Source organism: Staurois parvus, unplaced genomic scaffold (assembly GCF_062004578.1).
Source record: "Staurois parvus isolate SC_StPar_1 unplaced genomic scaffold, SC_StPar_1.0 ptg000078l, whole genome shotgun sequence".
Taxonomy (NCBI): domain Eukaryota; kingdom Metazoa; phylum Chordata; class Amphibia; order Anura; family Ranidae; genus Staurois; species Staurois parvus.
This window is the reverse complement of record NW_028317874.1, coordinates 4,633,330-4,658,048: the sequence shown is the minus strand read 5'-3', so window position 1 is coordinate 4,658,048 and position 24,719 is coordinate 4,633,330.

Sequence of the window (24,719 nt, the reverse complement as noted above, 5' to 3'; positions counted from 1 at the left end):
TCTCCAGAGATTAGTAGAGTAAGGTATATTTCCCGAGGTGAAGCGTTGGAAGTATATAGAAGGAGTGCTAGGTCAGAATCATTCTGCCTCCATTTGCTGGATATTAGTAGTGTTGGAGGGTGGAGGATCTGCAGGCAGTATGTTCCATGCCTTTAGTAGCTCCAAGCCCGCTTCAAGGTTTTTGATTGTGAAAATCCTACCGTGTTGTTTAACAGTGATTTTAGTTGTGAACCCCATTGATAGCTTATGCCTTGGTTTCGTAAAGCTTTAGTGATAGTAATCATTTTTTTGCGGTTTAGGAGCGTGGCCTTTGATAGGTCAGCAAATAGCCGAATATTTGCGTGCGATGGCGGGAGTGAGGGTGGATTTCTGGCTGCCGACATAATTTTTTCTTTGATGTGGTAAAAGCGTATCCGTGCCAGGACGTCTCTTGGGACTGATGCTGAGAGAAATGACGGTTTAGGTAGTCAGTAAGCCCTGTCTATGGCTGCTTCCAAATCTGAGAGAGATGGGATGAGGTGTTTCATATACTGTTGTATATAGGATAATAGCGTTTCATTAGGAACATTTTCAGGTATAGCTCTGAATTTGATGTTATTGCGTTGTGATCTATCTTCAAGATCCGCTAGATTCAGATTTATTTGTTCAATGTCCGATGTGTGGTCAGTATGTGCGTCAACCAGGTCATTGTGCGCTATGATAATTTCTTCCATTCTGGATTCAATATGGTGTAATCTACGCTCCTGTTTTTTGACCACGGACATAATCTGAACTAGTGACGACTGTATATCGCTATGTAGGGATTGTCTAAGCGATAGTAGCATGTTTTTCATGCATAATTCCGTGAGAGATTGGTCTGTTGCAGGGAATTACTCTATCACAGGCATATCAGCGCTGAAGTGAGGGGGTGGCTGGTTAAGGGCCTGATAGTCAGCTGCGGGGTCTATATCCAGGCGAGGCTTAGATTCGGCAGGGCTGCGTTTTGTGGGGGACAGAGGGGGAGAAGACTCACCAGGGTCCCCAGGGTATAGGGAGTACCGCAGCCTGGCATCTGTGGGCTGTGCTGTGTGATCTCCCTCATGGCTGCTGTAATGTTCTGTGCTGCCGCCGGCGCTATCTTGGATTTCACCCATGACAGGAGAGAAGAAGTGGGTGAGTTTCCCTGGTGGTCCAGGGGTTTTTCGGTGGCGTGGCATGGATGCTGAGGTGTGCACACCTCTTATATCCCTCCCCGTAGTCGCGGTGTCCCTCGGTGCGGGTATGCGGCATTTTAGCTCTGGCGGGTGGACGGAGTGGTGTCTATCACACGTCCATCCAGGAGCCAGCCGCGCATGCGCCCCCTACAGCTTTGATTTTTATAGTCTTGACGTTTTTGTATTTATACTCCAGAAGTAAACTTACTTACCAAATTTTTGTAGGCAAACTGTAAATAGGAGAAAGAACACTATAAGTATCAAATAAAAGTTGCAAACATAAAGAAAATAGTAGGCCTCTGTCTATTAGTGCCAAAGGCAGAGACAGCTTTTCTCTATATAGTTATCAGCCACATTATTTTCTACCTAGGATCAGTATAAATACAGTAATTTCATATTGTTTACACCAATATTTTTACAATATTCTAAGCCAAGTAAAGATCAGTAAAACAAGAAAATGATCTGGGTAAAATAGTTCATCCAGGAAAGGGGTTTCTAGAAAACAATCTCTACAAGATGCTAGTTGTGTAGCTCACGTCATACAGAGTCATTTCTTCCATCTTAGTTTAGTAATCAATTGCCACACCTAGTGATTAATTGCTAACATTTTAATAGCTTGACTGAGCTTCTACAGTCTCCTGTATAGTGTAAGCCTAATGAGCTGACTGCCAGCAAGTGGTTAAAATAGACATAAACTCTATAAATAAAATCTCATGTATTATTTACCATGCTAATGTAATTCCAAAAGTCATTTCCAGCCTTTTGAAATCTGCAACTTTCATTACCAATTATAAATACCAAGTGTTTCTGCCATGAAGGTCCTTGATTAGGCACTTCCTGTTATGGGGTGACAATGCTCTTCCCCTGTCTGCCAATTGCTCTCTGGTGTTGTCACTGTGAACTTGCAGATGAACTTGCAATGAAGACAAGAAGGGGCTATGCTGATGCTCATTGGGCAGTTATGTTCCATCACTGTCCCCATCAGGAAACTCATTCTGAGCAATGACATTGAGCTGCTGCATGTAGACAGAAAGTAACTGAAAGGGGCAGGAGGACAGCAACAGCACTGAGATGTAAATAAGGATTAAAAAAGGAACCTAGAAATAATTTATGATACAAGGTGCTTCAGCAAACTACATATATTTAGGCAAGGGTTTAGAGTTACAGTACTTTAATCAATAATATGAGATTAAAATCATTCACGTAGATTTTCCCACATGCTGGAAAAAGGCATGCAGCGCTAAGTACTCAAGCAGTCTTTGAGTTGGTAACAGCTGATAAGTGAGGCTGTGAGTCCCCCCCCCCCCCCTTGATCCTAATCAGAACACCATTAATTCTACATTTTATGATGCTTCCAATTAGCCTCACATATCACCTCATTCATATTTGAGCATAGCAGAATACCAGAATGCCAGTGATACCGGAATATGCTAAAAACATACCAAAACGCACAATGCAAGTCAAATGCACTAAAAATGGACATTTTGTCTTGCAACAAAATGCCAGCAACAAAAGTACACAAACGAGCTATTCAAAAACTCCAAAAGAGGGTACAGGAGCTACTTTGGCACATTTTTGGAGCAGAGGGCAGCCTATTCAAATGAATGGTGTTGCTCCAAAATTACACAAAAAACAGAACACTCCTGCATCCCTCAGATGTGTGTGGGCCAAAAGCTAGGTACACACTGGAAATATTTTTCTCGTTCAACCCAGAGGGTTGAATGGAAAAAAACTGAAAGACTACCGTACCACGAAAAGTGATGTGCTATTGTATTCTGACAGGGGGACCCCCCACCCCTTCAGAACACACTGATCAATGCTGGCAGCCATTGGCTGCCAGTGCTGATCAGTTGCAGGTCAGATGCTGGTTTTCCAGCTTGCCCATTCAACAGAAACCAGTTGTGAGACAGGCTTTTGTAGAACAGATAGCTGTCCACATGAACTGAAAGTCAGACGTTTTTTGCCTAACCAACCGGTTTTGGCCAACTTTCATCTGTGTGTAGAAGACTTAAGACTCAGGAAGCCACTCTATGCACAGCAACATGGAGCTGTGGTCTGAGCCTATTCTATGCCAATACATGGTTGTGCAAAGGCTTCCTTAAATGTATGCAGATTATTGTTTTATTTTATCATACAATATCTTTGCCAGCATTCAACCTATTGATTCATTGCATTGTAACAAACGTTTTTTGTCATTTAGACTCCCCAGAAGTGATGTAATTTGCTGCAATTAGAAAGGTGCTGCCTTCTCTCCTACAAAAGAGTTGAAAACCAAAACACAGAATAATTGTCTTCAAACAATGCGGAAGATCCAGAGCATGTTTTAGCATGATACTGAATATTCCATTTTTCAGTAAATGTCTCACAATTAATCTCCACTTGTCAAGCTTTGGGTGCACAATTCAGTTCATTTGGTTATTAATCCGGTCTTCTCTGAGCTTGGCTAAAATTTAATACCCTGAAGAAGTGATTTGGGTAACTGGTGCAGGTGCATGAAAAGCAGACGGAGCAATCGTTCTTTCGCAGAGATCCTTCAGCAGACTTCCATGCTGTATTAGACAGTGCTATTTTAATCTCTGCAGAGCTCCCTAGAACACAATGCTCTCCAGACCCATCTAGCAGCTGTGGAGTTAAAAACATGTACATTACATTTTCATCTCTACTTCATGGGAAATTAGAGCATAATCGCTGGTCACAGTTATTTTTACCATGACAGGGAGAATAAATGAAAGGCAGTAAAATGCTGTGGAAAGTTTTAAATTGATGGACCCAGGTGATGTGTATGACTGTCGCAAAACAGGCTGGGTGTTCTTTTTTTATTATCCCCAAGGCATTTGTTATTAGCTCATGCAAAGGTTTAGAGACAGTGGTGCTCAACTGAGGTCCTCCAAGCCAAGAATTGTAGATGTTTTTCCCATGGCCAATACATTAACATGTATGTAAACCCTGGAAACTGATTTATTTGTTCCTGTTTGATCTTGTAAAGCTGATCTTTATTTAGTTCATTTCGATCAAAGTGGTCCGAACGAACCATTTCCTTCACTAAGTTCTACACTGGCTCTAATTACTGTATGTACTGCATGTAGCATCAGCTACCTGGATTCTGGCTGTGAGATACAGCCTTCCTGTCTCACACCCGAAACATCACAGAGTTGGTCTAACTGGTGCTCAGCCATTCAGAGACAGGTTTGTATTCTGAGAATAAATACTTCCTCTAATTGGCAGAGTCAGAGAGTGTGACAGTCAATTAAAGGAATCTTTGTATTCATTCACAGAATACAAAACTGCCTATGAATGGCTGAGCACCACTCAGACCGATTCTGCATTGTTCTGTGTGTGAGACGGGAAGACTCTATCTCACAGCCAGAACCCAGCATTGTGTAATGTATGTTTACATATGTGTACAGAACCAACGCGTGCGTTCGCCTATGCGCTACATGCAGTACATACAGTGCTTAAAGCCTGTATAGCACTTAGTGAAGAAAATTGTTTGGACCACTGTGGTTCCAGACGAACTATTTAAAGTCACAGAAAACCTGGAGATCAGCTTTATATATCACTAAAGATGTTTTGATATACAGTTGCAAGAAAAAGTATGTGAACCCCTTGGGATTACGTGGAGTTTTGCATGAATTGGGCATAAAATGTGCTCTGAACTTCATCTAAGTCACAACATGAGAAGAACACAGTCTGCTGAACATAATACTACACAAACATTAGATGTTTCCATGATTTAATTGCAGATAACATGTAAACATTCACAGTGCAGAGAGGAAAAACTATGTGAGGCCCTAGCTTAATGACTTCTCCCAGAGCTAATTGGAGCCAGGAGTGAGCCAACCTTGACTCCAATCAGTGTGTTGATATTGGATGTGTTGCTGACAGCTGTCCTGCCCTTAAAAAACACACACCTGTTTTGGGTTTACTGGTTTCAAGAAGCACTGTCTGATGTGAACCATGCCTCGCAGAAAAGAGCTCTCAGAAGACCTACGATCAAGAATTGTTGACTTGCATGAAGCTGGAAAGGGTTACAAAAGTATCTCCAAAAGCCTTGATGTTCATGTGTCCACGGTAAGACAGACTGTCTACAAATGGAGAAAGTTTAGCACTGTTGCTACTCTCCCTAGGCGTGGTCGTCCTGTAAAAATGACTGCAAGAGCACAGCGCAGAATGCTGCATGAGGTAAAGAAGAATCCCAGAGTGTCAGCTAAAGACCTACAGAAATCTCTGGCACATGCTAACATTTTTGTTGACACATCTACAATAAGGAAAACATTAAACAAGAATGGAGTACATGGGAGGACACCACGGAGGAAGCCATTGCTGTCCAAAAAGAATATTGCAGCACGTTTGAAGTTTGCAAAAGAGCACCTGGATGTTCCACAGCACTACTGGCAAAATATACTGTGGACAGATGAAACCAAGATTGAGTTGTTTGGGAAGAACACACAACACTATATGTGGAGAAAAAAAGGCCCCTGTGCACAGCCATCCAGAGCAGTGTGCCCGAGCCGAGTTAGTAAACAAAGCAGCCCCCCTCCCTGTTGGAGATCCTCGGTAATCACCGGGCGCCAGTGGATAATCACCAGGTGGAACCCGGTGATTGACAGCAGTGGCCGCGAATTGCGGATGCCCCCTACCCAGAAATACAAAATTACATATATATGTGATTTTGCACACCCCTGCCACCCTGTAGCAGTATATTTGCTATAGGGCAGTCAGGAAGTGGTTAAACATACAGTATGAATTAAAAGTAAAGTTTTAGGCTATCCAGATAAATGTGCTGATCCATCTGATCCATCCATGGCCTGACTGAGCCTCGTCAGTCGTCACCCTTGGACAGGAAGTGTTTTACTGGCATGATCATTAGGTGAAAACAAATGTAATAAATTAATGCAGTCATCACATTTAAAGTAGAACTATTGCAAAACCTTTTATTTTGGATAAAGTAGTGGAGGGTTATAGCCCATCAGTTTATTTTTTGTAATCTGTGTCCCATTGGGGGAGAACTTCACTTCCTGCCCCATAGCTAAAATAGGAATTGAGAGAAAATACCTGCAAATAAAGGGAATCCATTAGGGACCCCCAGGTCACTAGAACTAGTGTCCCCATTGGAGAATTTCCCCTCTATTACTTTTCCGAGAACAACCCAAAATTTCGGGTTTCTTTTACTTTCACTTTTGATGATAAACAGGACAGATAGGGTGAACTTCCCTTAGGGCTCGTTCACACTTGACTAATTATTATTATTATTTTACAGTTAATAGCGCCGAAATGTTTGCTCAGTGCTGTACAATATAGTGGGGGACAGAACATGAGACAATACAGTAACAATACTGTCAGGGCTTCAGGTATGACCAGAGGTGTGTGGACTGACACAGGGAAACGCAGGCTTCAGATATGGTATAAACAATATAATTTATTAAGACTAACAATACAAAACGCAGTGCAAAACTAAACATAAACACAGTGCAAACAAACCAAACCACCCACCGATAACAATACATACAATACAAAGAGTAGTCAGGAAGGCCAGGTCAGTAGCAAACGGGCAAACTGAGTACCAGGAACAGGCGGGAGAGTGGTCGGGGTCACAAGCTGGGTTCAGTAACTCACGGGCAGCGCGGTACAGAGGGTCAGGCAGAGAATGGTCAGGGTCACAAGCCAGGGATCAAGCAGGAGAAGTCAGCAGAGGTCAGGATCAGGCAGGGTCGGCAACAAGTCAGACAGGGACAGGAATACAGGATACAAGGTACAGGGGCCCATGGAAAAACACACACCAAGGCCCTGACTGTGAGTCTGGCCATTCCTTAAATACAACCCCTGCAATCAGCTTCAGGTGTTTGGCTGCTTGCAGGGGTGAGTCTCTGATTGCTGAGAGCACCCGCTGGCCAGCCCTGGTACTGCAGCCCACAAGGCAGGTGAGTCCCACCATTATTGGCAAGTCCATTCCTGACAAATACAATACATGAGGGATTCAAGGGCCCTGCTCCTTGGAGCTTACAATCAAGGAGGGAGGGGATAGTGGTACAGGAGGAAATGGCTGTGGGGGATGGAGTGGTAGGAGTAGTGGAGGAGATTGTCAGTTAGGTGAGTGCGGGGTAGGCTTCCCTGAAGAGATGGGTTTTCAGGGTGCGCCTAAAGGTGAGGAGGGTAGATGACAGTCTGATGGATTGGGGTAGTGAGTCCCAGAGGATGGGGGAAGACCTGGAGAAGTCCTGGAGTCGGGCATGGGAGGAGAAGACCAGGGAGCTAGAGAGTAGGAGGTCTTGCGAGGAGCGAAGAGTACGTGTTGGGTGGTATTTGGATATTAGGTCAGTGAGGTAGTTTGGGGCAGTATTATGAATAGCTTTGTATGTCAATGTTAGTAGTTTGAATTTTATGCGTTGGGCAATCGGAAGCCAGTGGAGGGAATGACAGAGGGGGGTGGTGGAGACGGAGCGGTTGGTAAGGTGGATGAGTCTGGCCGCTGAGTTCAGTCTGTGATGAGGTAAGCCGGTGAGGAGGGAGTTGCAGTAGTCGAGTCGTAAGATAAGGGAGTGAATGAGTTGTTTAGTAGTGTCTGGGGTTAGGAACAAACGTATTTTGTATTTCTAATTTCTAACTCTTGCCAAACGCCCCTATAGTGTTTGACAGGCGTTAAGACAGGTGTTTGGGAAGTGTTTTTAATACTCCTGAAACGCTACCCAAATGCCCTATGCCTGTTTTTGAGGCATTTGACAAGCATTAAAACCGCACCACAAATACCTATAATGACGTTTGATGGTATTAACACTTCGCAACCACCTTGCAAACGCCTGGCAGGCGTTTGAGGAGCATCACCATAGACTTGAATGGGAGGCTTCAACTCCTCCTGACTCTGACATAAGGCGTCAATTTTGCCACGACGCTACCACTTCAGTGTGTGTTGAATTTTCATAGAAGTTTGAGGAGCATTAAAAACTCTTCCCAAACACCTGTCTAACGCCTGCTACAAAGCTAAACTTAGCCTAATGGGACACAGACAGCAATAAAAACTAAACTAACGTGTTCTAATCAATCTACACTCCATCCAAAACTAAAAAAAAAAGAAAAAACTTGTGCTTTTATTTATTCTTTAAGGACTGTAAACTGCTAGAAATACACTTTTTGTTCTTGGGATTAGATACAATTTAAAGTATAACTAAAGGCAAAACTTTTTTTTAGTTTTTGTTTATTTGCAAGGATTTCCTTTCACTTCCTGTTTTAGCTATGGGACAGAATGTGAAGGTAAATCTCCCCAATGGGACAAAGAGGGCAAAAACAAACTGTACAGGGGTTATATTCCTCCCTTACTCTATAAATAAAAGAAAAAAAAAGTTTTGCCTATAGTTCTACTTCACCCACATTTGATATGTACACAACAATCTCTCTGTCTGATATCACATTTAGTGTTTTACCCCAACATTTAATATTTCTGATATGTGTCTATGTTACCATGTATCCCACTCTCTTTTCATTGCTTCCTTAGTGTGAAATACCTGGTGATCCTGACAGTCCTCCTGCTTTCCCATTGCAAACTGGCTATGACAGGTATGAAAGCACATCCATCTCAGTGTTGTCAGTTTTCTTCTTTACCTGCCTTTCCTCTAATAGTCAGACTGACCCCTGCTAACACGACTCCTTCCCCACAGACACACACACACACAGCAATTCACTGGGAAGATCAGTGTACTGCATACCTCCCAACTTTTTGAGATGGGATCGAGGGACACCTATTAGCAAATGTATGTAGGCATAGGACACATACCATGCCATGGCCCTTTAACAATGTACTGTGGATGGGTGGCAGCTACAGACAAAGCGAAGAATGGGTACTTCACTTTGGCTGTACTAACACAGGGGGCGTTGCGCATCTGAGCAGGTGCACAGCACACCCCACCAGCGACCGCTGTGTCAAGAAGATCCCACTGAATGGGACCCGGTGATGATGTGATCGCTGTGTGACAACAATGTTAGCAAAGCTGTTATGAATCAATCTGATTTATAACAGCTCTGCTTCTCTTCCTGGTGAGCTGTGATTGGCCCACAGCTCTCACATGATATATGGGGCCAATCACAGCACCCTGTACCATGTGCCCAGCTCTAGCTAATCACAGATCACTATTATATTGAACTGTCATAAACTTAACTCATTCATGACAGTTCAAAGCAGTAGTACAATGATACTATGGTATTGGTAACATTGCACTATTCTGATAGAAGTATTTAAAAAAATAATAATAAAAAAGTAAAAAAAATAAATAAAATAAAAAACACTGTATTGAGAATTTTCTTTTCTTTTTCAACCACTTGCCGACTGCCTGCCCGCGGGCAAGCACTGGCTCTTAGCAAAGCGATGTAAACTTATGTTACTTTCTGCTTCAGACTGTGAATGTGCCTGCGCCCCCTTGCTACCCCCCTTGTCGGTCCAGGGAGAGAAGAGAGCACACCGCACTGTAAAAGCACTACATTTTACACACACTCACGTTAGATTAGCACATTTAACCCTTTGATTGCCTCTATTAACCCTTTGATCACGGCATCTCCCAGCCACTGCCATAACTACAGTGTCAGTACATAGAATATTTCACTGATCACTGTATTACTGCCAATAACAACATCTAATATAATGTCAGGGTCTATAAGCTCCCCTCCCAACCAGGGTCAGCTAGCGTTAGATTGCCGCACACTATTGTACTCACGCTATAGGTTGCTGATCACCACCATTACTAGTATAGTATTTATATGGATTAATATACTGATCACAAACAGAACTATACTAGTGCCTCCTCTATATAGTGTCCCAAAAAACACAGTGTTAGGAGGATCAGCTCCATTGGCTGCCAGCACTAGCCCCTCCACTGTTTTTCACAGAAGATTTGTATTAACTGATTGTGGGTCAAAGTGATTTATATGCACAATACATCACCGCTTACCAAAATTCACCTCTTGCCAAACAATTCACATAGAAATCTATCACAGTTTCTGAATTTAACACTTTTTGGGGCCTAAACTTCAACATGGGTATTACAAAAAAGAATGAATTGTGGTCATATTGGTCCACAGACCCAATTCATCATATACGCATGTTTTCTGCTGTTATATACAGTTGTGTTCAAAATAATAGCAGTCAGACATCTCCAACCTGAGCAATCACTGTTTTTGGTAGAAATTATATTTCTACATGGCAAATAATTTATTAGCAGGTGTAGTAGAGTAATAGAAATCCAACAGACCCAACAGTCATGACATGCATGCTGCTGATTCTGTGTAATTGAATCACTAATTGAAAGGGGCATGTTCAAAATAATAGCAGTGTGGAGTTCTATTAGTGAGGTCGTTCATTCTTTGAAAAACAGGTGGCAATTATTGCCCTTATTTAAGGAAGGAAGGCAGCAAATGTTGTACATGCTGGCTACAGTGCATTTCTCTGTGAAATTCTGAGGAAAATGGGTCGTTCCAGACATTGTTCAGAAGAACAGCGTGCCTTGATTAAAAAGTTGATTGGAGAGGGGAAAACATATAAAGAAGTGCAGAAAATGATAGGCTGCTCAGCTAAAATGATTGCAAATGCTTTAAAATGGTAACCAAAGCCTGAAAGATGTGGAAGAAAGCGAAAAACTACCATTTGAATGGATAGAATAGCCAAAATGGCAAGGACTCAGCCAACTCAGCTCAGCAAGGACTCAGCAAGGACTCAGCTCCAGGAAGATCAAGGGAAGGTCTAAAGTTACCTGTGAGTACTGTTACAATTAGAAGACGCCTATGTGAAGCCAAGCTATCTGCAAGAAGCCCCCTCAAAGTCCCACTGTTGAAAAAAAGACGTGCTGAAGAGGTTACAATTTGCCAAAGAGCACATTGACTGGCCTAAAGAGAAATGGCACAACATTTTGTGGACTGATGAAAGTAAGATTGTTCTTTTTGGGTCTAGTGGCCGGAGACAGTTTGTCAGACGACCCCCAAACACTGAATTCAAGCCACAGTACACTGTGAAGACAGTGAAGCATGGTTGCGCAAGCATCATGATATGGGGATGTTTCTCATACTACGGTGTTGGGCCTATTTATCGCATACCAGGGATCATGGATCAGTTTGAATACATCAGAATACTTGAAGAGATCATGCTGCCTTATGCTGAAGAGGAAATGCCCTTGAAATGGGTGTTCCATCAAGACAACAACCCCAAACACACCAGTAAACGTGCAACATCTTGGTTCCAGACCAACAAGATTGACGTTATGGCGTGGCCAGCCTAATCCCCGGATCTTAATCCAATAGAAAACTTGTGGGGTGACAGCAAAAATGCAGTTTTCTGAGGCAAAACCAAGAAATAGAGAAGAACTGTGGAATGTAGTCCAATCATCCTGGGCTGGAATACCTGTTCACAGGTGCCAGAAATTGGTTGACTCCATGCAACACAGATGTACAGCAGTTCTCAGAAACAGTGCTTATACAACAAAATATTAATTAAGTGATTCAAAGGAAAGCAAAATCTTCAAACATTTTTCAGTTTATATAGTGAATGTTTGAGTTTGTAAAGAAGAATACAAACACTGCTATTTTTTTTGAACAGTCTAATATTCACTTTTCTTCAATTTTGTTAGAGGAACAACACAAATTTGATATATTTTTCTTCGTGTTTTGATTTGGAATAGAATGTGTAATGTTCCCAATGCATTTGTGTGTATGGAAATAAAAGCAATTAGAAGGATTTTGAGCTTTATTCACTTTTTTGAACACACTGCTATTATTTTGAACACAACTGTATATGCCCAACAAGGACCAGCAACATACTAGTACATTGCTGGAAGTTGAATGATTATACTGGGATGATGCCTGCAGCTACAGGCATCATCCTGGTATAGTTTTTTTCAGCTGGTGGTCGTTTTTTATGTAAAAGCAATCATATCGACTAATTAGTTGCTAAATCAAGCAGCGGGAAGGGACATCCTCCACGCTACTGCCACCTTCCACGGCTTTCTTGGGCTCTCCTGTCCCACAAGGAAATCCAAGAATGCAGCCGGCAGTTCCGCAGCTGACCATAGAGCTGATTGGAGACCGGGATGGGGTTCGAAGTAATGTTCTAGCAAAAAAAAAATGGTAAAACAAAAAGTGTCATGTAAACAAAAAGTGTCAGAAAAGATTTGTTGTTCAAGTGGTTAGAAGAGTGTGTTATGTGTGGCATAAGCTTCTACTGTTGGCCCTGAAATGCCAGGATAGTACAAGGCCCTCCCCAAAATGCTATCTGCAAAATACTCACCATGCCACTAATCAAATTCCTTGGATTGTCTACTTTCCAAAAGGGGGTTATTTGGGGGGGTGTTTGCACTATCTTGGCATTTTAGAGTCTCCGAAACTACGATAGATAGTGAGGAAATGATATGAGAAAATATGCCCTTTGAAAGCCTTGAAGTGGCCGTTGGATTTTGGAGGCCTGCATGTGGCTAGGCTGCCAAAAAGTCTCTCACATGTGGTATCCCCATACTTGGAGAAGTAGCAGAATGTGTTTTGGGTTGTTATCCCACATATAGCCATGGCATACGTGAGCAATGTATCATTTAATTCAAAACTTTGTGTAAAAAAAAAAAAAATTGTCATTTATAAAAAATTTGTGGCAAAAAAATAAAATCTTCCATGGACTCAGCATGCCTCTCAGAAAATTCCTTAGGGTGTCTACTTTCCAAAAAGGGGTAATTTGGGGGTCTTTGTACTGCCCTGGCATTTTACCTTAAGAATTGTGATAGTAATAGGTAGTCAGAAAATGAAAGTTGCGTAAATTCCAGGATATATATCATAGTTTGTAGACGGCATAACTTTCACACAAACCAATTAATATACACATATTGGGATTTTTTTTACCAAAGACATGTAGCAGAATACATTTTGGCCTAAATTTCTTACTAACTCTGAGTTTATTGGATATTTTTTGTAACCAAGAATAGAAATATCTTTTTTTTCCAAAAATTTTCAGTCTTTTTTCGTTCATACCACAAAGAATAAAAAAACTTTGTTTGGGTACAGCGCTGCATGATCGTGCAATTACCAGTTGAAATAGCACAGTGCTGAATAGCAAAAAATGGCCTGGTCATGAAGGGGGGGTAAATCTTCCAGAGGGCAAGTGGACAGTTAGACAACACAAAAAATAGTTAAACCTACAAGTGATTTTTTTACCACTACTATTCCTTTACATTGACTTTTGAAGTTACATATGCAACAATTTAGAAATTGCATGAAAGGTTTAGCACTGGGAAACACTTTCTGAAAGATAAATAGTGCATTTTATATATAACTATATAGATCAGACCAAAATGAGGGACGCATGAAGAGGAAAGAGGGATAGAAGGACTTTGTTTCAAATCAGGGACAGTCACTCGAAATCAGGGACAGTTGGAAGGTATGGTACTGTTGGAGTATGGTACTGCTGTCTTTCTGCCACCTGCTGAAATGCTCCATTGTCCCCACTGATGATATCCTTGGACCCATTGTCAGACCCTATGCTGGTGTAGTAGGTCCTGGGTTCCTCCTGCCCGGCACAATGGAGCTCAATTGGCATTTGCCATGGAACACCAGAATTAGCAGGTCCGCCACTGGCGCCCTGCGCTTTTCACAGATGAGAGCAGGTGCACCCTGAGCACATGTGACATACGTGAAAGGGTCTGGAGAAGCCGTAGAGAACGTTATGCTGCCTGTAACATCATTCAGCATGACCGTTTTGGTGGTGGGTCAGTGATGGTCTGGGGAGGCATATCCGTGGAGGGAAGCACAGACCTCTACAGGCTGGACAATGGCACCCTTACTGCCATTTGGTATCGAGATGAAATCCTTGGACCCATTGCCAGACTCTAGGCTGGTGCAATGGGTCCTGGGTTCCTTCTGGTGCACGACAATGCCTGGCCTCATGTGACGAGAGTATACATGCAGTTCCTAGAGCATGAAGGAATTGATACCATTGAATGGCCCCCACGCTCGCCTGACATAAATCCAATAGAACACCTCTGGTATATCATTTTTAGTCCATCCGATGCCGCCAGGTTGCACCTCAGACTGTCCAGGAGCTCAGTGATTCCCTGCTCCAGATCTGGGAGGAAATATCTCAGGACACCATCTGTCGTCTCATTAGGAGCATGTCTCGACATTGTCAGGCATGCATACAAGCATGTGGGGGCCATACGAAGTACTGAGTACCATTTTGAGTTGCTGCAAAGACATTTCAGAAAAATGGACTAGCCTGCTGCATCATTTTTTTCACTTTGATTTTTGGGGTGTCTTTGAATTCAGTCCTCTGTAGGTTGATAATTTTAATTTCCATCAAAGGATGGAGCATCCTTATGTTTCTAACACATTATCCAGTCCATATCAGTATAGATATCCAGCATGATATTTTTGAGATTGATATATTTTAATGTGTTTTATACATGTTCTTGACCTGCAAAAACCTTCCTTGAGAAGACATTCAAAAGACTCGACACTGCCACCTGGCGCCACCGTTTTGGATGGAATGTCAACAACCCTTGCAGACTCAAAGCTGTCACTCCAGCGACACTCTATAGTATTCCCCTTTACCTCTCCCCTGGCAGCTGCATAAATGTTTTTTATAGGGAGGTAAAGGGAGGGGTGGAGGAGCTGGGCCAGCACAGATAGTAATTAAATACTTACAAAAGAGTTAAGAGCTATTATGTGGCAGAAAGGAGAAGAGCTGTGGCTTTGCAAAGGGATCAGCACTTCCTAGTGTGGTCAAACTCCAAAGGCATATTGCAAGTGAATATGATATTTATTTACTGAAATGAAAAATGCTGCAAGTAAGCATTTAAAATACTTGATTTTTCTGTGCAATTGCCTGCAGTTTTTAAGGGTGACATGTTACTGTTTTTGAAAAGCAATTGTCAATGATTTTTAAAATGCAGCTTTCATTAAAATAATATGTGGTGATTCTTCCATGAAGGTTACAAAGGTTTTTTTCTTGTCAATGTCCAATCAAATGGACAGAGCCAACAATATGACATTTATATTCAACACGAAAGTGACACAAAGGTGAATATCACATTAACTGGTGTACTCAGCCATACAATATGGGAGTCATAAATAACAAAGCACAGTTGGTAAAAACATAACATGCTCAAGGTACGCAGCAAATGGTGTATATACATACCGTCAATTAGATTGTGTGACACGATTCAAACCAGTTATGGGATCAGAAGTTACATAGGTTGTAACCATCGGGGCTAGGATGATGCCCAGTTGCCAGGTCATTACATTGACTGTTCACAAAGAAGAAAGTGGGTGGAGAGAGAAAGCAGAGCAAAAGCTAGAAAAGGCCAAAGTAAAGAAAGTGTAAGCGGAGGCAGAAGAAGGAAGAATCCCAGGGGTCCGCAATGCCAGGTTGTTATATCGACGAAAGAGTGTTGTCAAATCGAGATGGCTGAGCATGAGTTATCCAGGGCTGCCAGAGTCGAAGAAATTTCTCATGAGTATCTGATAGTATGGCTTACCATAATTTCATTCATACGGTTTTTAACAGCTTCAAAGCTTAGGATCAGGGTTTTCAGGCTTTTAATATGGTAATTTTGGTAGCTGTAAAAAGGTGCATTGCCAGTTGTTGTTCAAGGCGAAGTTCCTCTTAAGTTCCTCTTAATAACTGTGTGTAGCAGGGTGAGGAGTAACGCATAGACCCTGACCCAAAGTCTGCCTACCTTCGGGCAGGGCCACCAGATGTGGGCCATTGTGCCTGAAAGTTTGGAAACTTTGGAACTGGCTGTTGGCTGTGGAGAACATTATATGAACACATTATGTAAAACTTGCGTAGAAATCTGTATCAAAATTGGGCTGTTTACCTTTGTAACTATCACATCCCTTTCAAATCTTATAGGCCAGAAGCACCCCATAACAGCTATGTTACCCCATTCATAGGCAGCAGCACCCCAGAACAGCCGCGTCCATGTATACTTAGGTAACAGCAACACAAAGAAGCCACCCCCCCCCCCCCATTTACAGGCAACAACACAGCATGATATAATTTTCCCTACACTAACAGCTAGACATACACCCCTGGACGGCCAACAACCCCATGCCCACCACTTTCCCCATTCACAGCCAGCAGCACTCCGGAACAGGCAGACTTCCCACAATCAGTAGCACCCTAAGACAACCATACCCACTTATTCACAGTCAGCAGTACCCCAGAACAGCCATGCTCACCTGTACACAGCTAGTAGAATCTCATGGCAGCCATGTTATTGATACACATAAAAAGCAGCGCCCTAGAATAGGCTTGGCAACACAGTCAGTAACCCAGGATAATCATGTCCTTGTTGTACACAGTCACCCACATCCAATGACCACCACATCCCCTATATAGTACCCCAAAACTGTGATGTCACCACTATGCATAGTATGCAGTACTCCAGGGCAATCATGACCCTGCTATATACAACCAGCACTGTGTTTCCTATATGAGATTCTCCCCTTGAGTGAGAAAGCAAAGCATAACATTTGATTAACTGCAATGGGTAACAAAGATATAGGGGTTGATTTACTAAAAACAAATTGGATGTTCACTTTGCAAGGGAAATCTTCATTTATGCCTGGTACAGTCAGTTTTTTCATTGAACCCAGCGGGCTAAACAAAAAAAAAACTGAAGCGCTCAGGAGGAGCTCACTGTACTAACTGTACGATGTTAGTACAGCGATCTCCCCGCTGAGCTATTGTGTTCTGACTGCCCCCCTGCCAGAACACACCAGTCAGTACTCACAGCCATTGGCTTCCAGCACTGCTCAGATGCCGATTGGATGCTGATTTTCTGGCATGCTCATTCAGACAGGCTGACATGGGCCAAATATTGACCGATTTCTGTTGAATCGGCTGATACCAGACGATATTCGGACTGTGTGTACGGAGCTTAAGCTTAGTCAATGTGGTGAAAATCCACTTTGCAAAGAATACCAAATTACATACAAGAAAAATGAAAATTGAATAAATAAGTCAAATTTTCCTTATTTATTTGCAAAGTGAATTTTCACCTCAGTCACTAATCTAAGGGAAAATGTCCCTTTCAAAGTGAACAGTCTTAAGTAAATGAAACCCATTAAGTATGGCTGGCAAAGTGGTTACTGACCTCCATAGGCCAGCATAGGGTTTAGCTATATGCTAACAGATTACATCAGCTACAAGGTCTATTAGTTGACTGGCCAAAATCAAATGCCAATTTTGCCCTTTATTAAAATGGCCCTGCCCCTTCCCTGTGTATAGCTGAAGCATACAAAGCAGCCACCTGATCATTACAATATACAATACCGTTACCATTCTGAGAAGGCTTTAAAATTGTCCCAGCATTTTTTTTTCTTAGTAATAATGCTATTCTTTGGCATTTGTGTATTCATTTGTTATACAGATAAAAATAAACTGTTCCTTGAACTACAGTCTTTTTTCATCTGGCCGGGTTTTCTTTTCTCCCTCCTTGCAGTTCACTTCACACAATTGCTTCGTTTAAGTTGACTTTCTATGGCTTCAGGAGCAGGTGCTCTGGGATTTTCTATCCAAAACAATCACTCAAGATTCATTTGTATTCTGTGCGGACAATTTGTAGCCTGCTAGACTTTATAGCACATGTGCTCCCTGAACATGAGAGATGGATGACATGGCTGCAAGTCTTATCAAATGCTTATAACAAAAATCTACTTTACAAATATTTGCATGAAGTAAGGTGTACTTTGCATATTTTCCTAATAAGTTTAATTTCTGTTTTTATGTAGTACTGTCATTAAGGGCTCATTTAGAAGTGCAAAGAGATTTGAGTAACCAATAACGCACCTAATGTGTTAAGACGCGTTAATGGCACATTTATGGCAGGTTTTTGGTGTGTTTGCCAGATGCCCCCTCTGCATTGGTTTTTTATTGTATGGATTTATGTATTATCATCTCAGCTAGTAACGCTTTTTAAACGCATCTCAATTGTCATTAGGTAATGGGTCAAATTTGATGCAACATGACTAACTATGTGAACAACACTGGGTGCTGCAATGCGCACAGTTTTGACAGGCATTTGTGGAGCATCATAGACGCTGACAAAACGCCTGCTTAGCCTTAAAGTATTATGATAGTCCAGCCCTGAATGGTGATCTATACAAATACAGAAAGGAGCACCAGACCAAAAATGGAACGGATCCAAGATGATATTTTTCAGTTTGTTTTAGCAGAATTACACATAATTCAAGAGAAAAAAAGGACGCTGGAGTAGAACAAATGAAGTCAAGGCAATATACACATATTTAATTCCTACAGTACAGAATATCAAGTGTATTTCTATAACATGTCAATACAGAAATGTCACTAGACAAGAATGTCTAAGAACACAGAGACCAAGTATATAAAATGCAAACGTAATTCCCATAAGTTACCTGGTCTGCTATATAGAGGCTGTGGATCATCATTAAGGCTAAGATGAGATCTTGAGGACCAGCCTTTTAAAAGAAGTAAAAAAGAAAAAAAAGGAGGTTGGTAGGGGGGAGTTCAAGAAATAACAAGAGAGGGTCGTACGTTACCCATCACCTCTCCGTTAGCAGAGTACAGTAGGTTAGAGGAAAAAGAAAAGTCATAGAACATTCGCCCCTGAGGGACATTGAGGTTATCTCGCTCTACATAGTAATTTTTATCAGAAAGAATGGAAAAGGTAAGTAGAACAGACAAGAAGGCACATCAGCAAGAGATTATGCTTACCCAAGAAAGAACACCTAGGGGTTTATTTATTAAAGCTAGATAGTGCAAAATCAGGCTCACTTCTGCATAGAAACCAACCAGCTTCTAACCGCAGCTTGTTCAATTTCATTTTGACAAAAAAACTGGAAGCTGATTGGTTTCTACGCAGAAGTGAGCCTGATTTTGCATTCTCCAGCTTAGGGGGACTGTAACATACTTCTGGTTCCGAACCTCTGGTTACAGCGGGTGCGTTCCAGTGAGGAGTTAGCGTGCATTCCAAGATGCGGAAGCAAACTGCCCAGGTTCTCTGCTATCTTGGTAAGGACCAGAAAAGACACTTCTGGGACTATTCAACCTTATGTAAGGAACACCGTTAATGGAGGTAACTTATCGATATAAGCAGAAGAAATTTTTTTTCTCTAGAGAGGAATACTAATAGCAGCAATAATAGCGATCATCTGGTATAGGGTATATTGTGGAGACAATGCACTATGGTAGGAATGTTACTTCCCATATGAATGAGCACTAATATATTTGTATAGCATTAATATTTTTGCCATTATTTACATATCCTTTATGATTTTGGATTGCATGCATTGAATTGTGCATTTTATGCTGTGATCATGCTATCAAACCTCTGTACATTGAACACAGATCGACGGGCAGTGTCTCCTTTAAAAGAACTCCCTTTTCATACATTCTCTTCCCCCTGATGTTGGGTGGGCAGTCCAATTAAAATATGCTATTTAAGGAGGTTGAAGCTTGAGAGACACTAGTCACAGCTCTGAGGAAGGGGATTGGGTCCCCAAAATGTGGCAGATGCTTTGTGTCATCCAGTCTCCAGGCAGAGGTGGACTCTTCAGTGTGCTTTATGAACCTACATGCTTTAAGCTCACTACATTTGTGAGTATATTTTATGTCTCTGTTTTTACAATAAAGTGTTAAGGGTAATGCGCTAGGTGTTTGCACCCTCTTTTGTTTTTTGTTTTTCTAGTGTGCATGAGGCCTTACAAGACAACAAAATTCACAGAAACATTTGAATCTGTACACTACTTTCGATAGTACTGAGCACTGTCTGAGCTCTGCCATAGAATCTGAGAGGGGCTGCTGGAGGGTGTAGGTAGAGGTCGAATCTTATACCCACACAAGGACGACACTAGGCTTTTCTGACCATGTGTCTATGGATGGCTGACAGCTTTCATTCAAGTGCTGGAGGAACGTCTCTCTCCTATCTCTCTCCTTTTTTAGATTGTGTGTGTGTGTGAGAGGGGAGGGTGCCTGATTTACTGTTGCCTAGGGCATCACAAAAACAAAATACACCACTGACTACTTGCGTTTGTTTAAATAAAAGAGCCATGAAAATTCTAGTTAAACTCAACCAAGTTTTTTGAAAGTTTAAAGCTGGCCATAGATCGAATCTCAGTCAGTTCAGCAGGGACTAGCCAAGATTCGATCCATCAATCCAGGCTGGTTGGATGGCTATGGGAAGACCTGTTGGATTTTTTACATGTGATTACTGCCCATGGCTATAGCCGCTAGCAGTAATCATTGTGTTCTGGGAAGGGGAAGGCTCCCTGCTGGCAGAACATAATAGCGCTGTGAGAGGGATTTGAGCAATTTTCTACCCTGCAAAACTGTGGTTGCTGGAAAGAAAATTGAATAATCTCTGGCTTGCCTTAGTTGGGTTGAGCTCATTAAGTCAGTACATTGTTTTTCTTGTGCCTTCCCTATATTTTAGTGTAATATATTTTTTGGAGATGGCCTGTTAGTCTTACCGATATAACATTTTCTTTTCACAACATAAAACACAGGGATGATCTAGTGTCAAAAAAGCAAAAATAAAAGTCACTTTATGATTATGGGGCAATCAATGGAAGCTGTATTAAGCCCAAACTGGAGTATTAATGTAACAAAGCTGCAATTTCAAAATGTTCTAAAAATATTACTTAATTGTATATCAATAAGCATACCTCCTAGCTATATCATTTTTGGAAAAAAAACAACATAACTTTGTATTATAATGAATATGCCCACATTTTAGGCTAGTGTTTGCCTCCTCACCCCTTTTTTCTATACACTGCATAGGGCTTAAAATTCAAGTACTGAGCTACTAGCCAAGCCTTAGAGTTACTCGCCACCAACAAACACACACAAACAGAGACACCTGTACACACACACAGAGACATATACATACACACATGCACACAGAGAAACATGTACACACACGCACAGAGACACATGTACACACACACACATACAGACACATGTATGCACACACAGGTACGTACAGACACGCATACACACAGATACATGTACATACACAGACACATGTACATACATACACACACAGACACATATACGCATACATGTACATACACGCAGACACATGTACAGATACACACATGTACTGTACATACACACAGACACATGTACAATTGTACAAGCATACACGTACACCCCCCCCCCATAAAAAGTTGCAGTACTTCGTTGTTCACTCACAGATCCAGGTACTGCACTTTAGGGGGAGGCAGAGAGCACAGCACACACTCCTTGCTTTGCTTTCACTGCGCTCAGCTACTGAGCAGTCTGACGGCTCCCAGTGGCAATGACAGATCCAGCCTGAGCTCCGAGCCTGCTCAGCAAGACAGCCCTGGGGGACACACTTGCCCCCACCATAATTTCCACTCGCCATTGGAGAGCAGGCGAGTGGAAATTTCAAGCCCTGCACTAGTAGATTATTTAAAACAACTACTTTGTAAAACTTTTACCATTAATTTGAAGAGCATGTATCAAAATGTCATACGATTATATCTGTTTAACAGTTTGAGACCAATCTGAATGTCTCACTTCACATAAAGAAAGAACCTACCAATTGATTGGAACATACACTATATTGCCAAAAGTATTGGGACAGCCCTCCAAAGCATTGGATTCAGGTGTTCCAGTCACCTCCATGGCCACAGGTGTATAAAATCAATCACCTAGGCATGCAGACTGCTTCTACAAACATTTGTGAAAGAACGGGTCAAAACAGGAGCTCAGTGAAATTTCATTGCTACTAAATATTCTACGGTCAACTGTTAGTGGTATTGTAACAAAGTGGAAGCAACTGAGAACAACAGCAACACAGCCATGAAGTGCTAAGCCACATAAAATGACAGAGTGGAGTCAGTGCATGCGGAAGCATATAGTGCGCAGAAGTCTCCAATTGTCTGCAGAGAAAATAGCTAAAGACCTCCAAACTTCGTGTGGCCTTTATGTGCAATTGATGGCCCCTGCGTGGGTGTGTTTTGTTGCTCCTGGTTTCTTTAAATGTTTATAAATTAATAAAAATCATTGCAATACAAAATTCATGGGGCCTTAAGATTAGCCCAACAACAGTGCGTAGAGAGCTTCATGGAATGGGTTTCCATGGCCAAGCAGCTTCATCCAAGCCTTACATCACCAAGTGCAATGCAGTGCAAGGGTGCAGTGGTGTAGAGCACGCTGACACTGGACTGTAGAGCAGTGGAGACCTGTTCTCTGGAGTGACAAATCACACTTCTCTGTCTGGCATTCTGATGGACCTGTCTGGGTTTGGGGATTGCTAGGAGAATGGTACTTGCCTGACTGCACTGTTCTAAGTGTATAGTTTGGTGGAGGGGGTGTGGGGTGTTTCTCAGGGGTTGGGCTTGGCCCCTTAGTTTCAGTGAAGGGAACTCTTAAGGCGTCACCATACCAAGACATTTTGGAAAATTTCATGCTCCCAACTTTTTGAGAACAGTTTGCGGATGGCCCCTTCCTGTTCAAACATGACTGCGCACCAGTGCACAAAGCAATGTCCATAAAGACATGGATGAGTGAGTTTGGGGTGGAGGAACTTGACTGCCCTTGCACATAGTTCTGACCTCAACCTGATAGAACACCCTTTGGGATGAATTAGAGTGGAGACTGCGAGCCAGGCCTTCTCGTCCGACATCAGTGCCTGACCTCACAAATGCACTTCTGGAAGAACGGTCAAACATTCCCATAGTCACATTCCTAAACCTTGTCAACAGCCTTCCCATAAGAGCTGAAGCTGTTATAGCTGCAAAGGGTGGACCAACTCAATATTGAACCCTACAGACTAAGACTGGGATGCCATTAAAGTTCATGTGCATGTAAAGGCAATACTTTTGGCACTATAGTGTACCTCCCTGAGAACCAGCCTTAAACAGATTGCTCATCAGAACCCACTGCTTCCAATAAAGGTGTGCATTAACACCCTCCTAGGGGCTCAAAAGATAGCCTGACTTTCACAACTAATGAACAGATCCGAAGCATTGTTCATAATAATCTGCAGTGGCCTCTGTAAATCTTATTTTTGAGACAGTCTTTAGACAGAAATGAAATAATGTAAAGTTTCCTATAGACATATAAAGATATTAAACTGTTTTAATTAACAACTTCTCGACCACCCTATAGCAGATTTACTGCTACAGGGCGGCAGGGGTGCACAAAATCATGTATATATACCTGATTTTGTGTTTTCGGGTAGGGGGCGCGCATGAGCTACGCCACACCCTACCCATGCCGCCATTCGTGGCCATGGCTGTCAATCATCAGGTCCCAGCCGGTGATTCCCCGCTGGCGCCCAGTGATTACCGAGCATCTCCAACGGGGAGGAGGAATGCTTTGTTTACTAACAGTCCTCCTTCTTGTCCACTCGGGCAAACTGCTCTGGATACCTGTGCACAGCAGAGCCATCCAGAACAGTGTAATTACACTAAAGACCACAAACACTGCCCCTATGTAAAACACTCCTTGCACACAATTAACCCTTTGATCACCCCTCATGTTAACCCCTTCCTGCCCAGTGCCATTAATACAATGTCAGTGCTTTTTTTTTAGCACTGATCACTGTATTGGTGTCACTGGGGCTGTCAGTGACACCAAGTCAGTTCACTCCAGTGTCAGAATGCTCACCACAATCCCGCAGTCTCGCTATAAGTCACTGATCACTGCCATTACTAGTTTAAAAAAAAAATTCCAGTATCTATACCGCCATTTGTAAACTATATAACTTTAATGTAAACCAATTAATTTACATGTATTGGGATTTTTTTTAGCAAAGACATGTAGCAGAATACATTTTTGCGTAAATTTATGACAAACTTTGATTTTTTTACTTTACATGTTTAATAGCAAAAAGTAAAAAATATTGTTTTTTTCTCAAAATTGTTGTTGCATGACCACACAGCTGTCAGTTATTTATTTCAGATACTTATATAGCGCTGTCAATTTATGTAGCGCTTTACATATGAATTGCACATTCACATCAGTCCCTAACCCTCAATGGGTATACAATCTAAGGTCCCTAACTTACATTCATATATAAATGGGCCAATTTAGACAGGATCCAATTAACCTACCAGCATGTCCTTGGAGTGTGGGAGGAAACCAGACTATCTGGAGGAAACCCACGCAGGCATAGGGATTACATGCAAACTCCAGGCAGGTGGTGGCATGGTTGGGATTTGAACCAACGACCCTGGTACTGCCAGGTGGAAGTGCTAACCATTTAGCCACTGTGCTGCCCCAATTAAAGTAATGCAGCATCGTAACACAGTTGAACTGCCTTATTAGGACTACATTGTCAACTGAAAGTCTGTGCAGTAAGGTAAAAATGTATAAATCCCAATATTACACAATTATAAATGTTGCTGCTCAAAAGGCATTCTTTTAGAACTGGATTGCTCAGATGTGATAAGTGAAGACTGATGTATCTTTAACAGATCAACAAACCAGTCAAAAATTTCCTTTATTTTACAAAACCCTATATGTAATACAAAACTCTACAAAGTACATCTAAAAGC